The 2,301-nt window shown below is 38.4% G+C and overlaps 1 pseudogene; it reads right to left on the reverse strand.

Moving 5' to 3' along the window:
* Positions 1-325: 325 nt before the first annotated feature.
* Positions 326-1,709, reverse strand: LOC100478884 (annotated as a pseudogene).
* Positions 1,710-2,301: the final 592 nt, after the last annotated feature.

Here is a 2,301-nt window from a genome sequence, read left to right on the forward strand (position 1 = left end):
TCTCCCACTCCCCTGCTGTGTTCCCTCTCTCGATGGCTGTCTCTCTGTCACATAAATAAATAAAATCTTTAAAAAAAAATTCTGTGACAGATTTTTGGCCAAGTTGTTTCCATACTGATTTTAAAAACTAATCACTTAAAACTGCCAAACACACATACACAAAAAAATGGTCCACATTCTCCTTTCCTTTTGAAGGTTTTACAATGCATTATGCTCATTAACCAGTCTTTTATTATTAAATTTAATGACCAATTGACACAAACAATTCTGAGACCATTCTTCCACCACTGATTAAGACTGTGGTGGCAGGTATTAGGATTAATATTCATTTAGCCTTCTGAGCTTTCTGGGCAGGCTTGGTGACCTTGCCAGTTCCAGCTGCCTTCTTGTCCACTGCTTTAACACCCACAACAACCATCTGTCTCATATCACAAGCAGCAAAATGGCCCAGAGGAGAATAGTCAGAGAAACTCTCAACACACATAGACTTGCCAGGAACCATATCAATGATGGCAGCATTACCAGATTTCAAGAACATGGGGCCATCTTCCAGCTTTTTTCCAGAATGATGATCAATCTTCTCCTTCATCTCTGCAAACTTGCAAGCAACTTGAACTGTGTGACAATCCAGCACAGGTACATATCCAGCACTGATTTGGTCTGGATGGTTCAGGATAATCACCTAAGCTGTGAAGCCAGATGCTTCCATTGGTGGGTTATTTTTGCTGTCACCAGCCACATTACCATGATGAACATCTTTGACAGATAGGTTCTTGACGTTGAAGCACACATTGTCCCCAGGAATAGTCTTATTCAAGCTTCCTGGTGCATTTCGACACACTTGAGTTCAGTTGTAACATTGACTGGAGCAAAGGTGACCACCATGCTGGGTTTAAGAACAAGAGTCTCCACTCAACCCACAGGGACAATACCAATACCACCAATTTTGTAGATGTCCTGGAGGGGGAGACACAAGGGCTTGTCAGTTGGATGAGTTGATGGAAGAATGCAATTCAGGGCTTCAAGCAGCATGGTTCCACAGGCATTGCCATCTTTATGGGTGAATTTCCATCCCTCAAACAAAAAGCATGTTAATATTTGTGTCTATCATGTTGTCACCATTACAACCAGAAATTGGCACAGATGCTACTGTGTCAGGGTTGTAGCCAATTTTCTTAATGTAGGTGCTGACCTCCTTAACAATTTCCTTATATCTCTTCTAGTTGTAGGGTGGCTCAGCGGAATCCATTCTGTTAACACCAATAATTAATTGTTTCACACCCAGGGAGTAAGTGAAAAGGGCATGTTCATGGGTCTTCCCATTCTTTGAGATACCTGCTTCAAATTCACAATACCAGCAGCAACAATAAGACATCACAGTCAGCCTGAGATGTGCCTGTAATCATGTTTTTGATAAGGTCTCTGTGTCCTGAGGCATCAATGATGGTCATATAATACTTGCTGTTTTCAAATTTCCACGGGGAGGTATCAGTGGTGATACCATGTTAACATTCAACTTCCAGTTTATTCAAGACCCAGGCATACTTGAAGCAGCCCTTTCCCATCTTAGCAGCCTCCTTCTCAAATTTTACAATAGTCCTTTTGTCAATCCTACCATATTTGTAGATCACATGACCAGTAGTGATTGACTTGCTCAAAACTATGTGTCCAATGATGACAATGTTGATAAGAGTCTTTTCTTTTCCCATGGTAGTTTACATGACACCTGTGTTCTGGCAGCAAATCCATTGTGAAAAAGGAAACACAGATTATTTTATAATAGGTTTTATTCACAACATGAATATATTTTTAATTTAAATTCAATTAGCCAACATATTAGTTTCAGATGTAGAGTTCAGTAATTCATCAGTTGCATATAACACCCAGTGCTCATCACATCATTTTGTACAGCATTTGAAATGTACTTTTGGTAGTAAGAAGTAGATTTTATCATTTAATAATTTTACATTGCTAGTGCTGCTTTTCATTCATCTATATGATGGTATTCTCTCCATAGAGAAGTCCTTTGAGGTATATGTACAAAGTTACCTCTTTTGTTTGAGTTGAGATAACTTTTAGTTAGAGTATTTTTTATGTCTGAGATTACACCCATCCAAAATAATTAGTATATCTTGTCATAACATATCTAGTTTTTACAAACAATTATGTATGCATAACAATTTCAGTGCTAAATATCATTACTATTAGACAGATTTTTGGGGAACTGTGTAGTACAAAATAATAAACCTTTATTTACACTAGAGTTAAGGGGGGCTTAAGCATGTCAGGATCATTCAAACT

This window comes from Ailuropoda melanoleuca, chromosome X (genome assembly GCF_002007445.2).
Source record: "Ailuropoda melanoleuca isolate Jingjing chromosome X, ASM200744v2, whole genome shotgun sequence".
Lineage (NCBI taxonomy): Eukaryota > Metazoa > Chordata > Mammalia > Carnivora > Ursidae > Ailuropoda > Ailuropoda melanoleuca.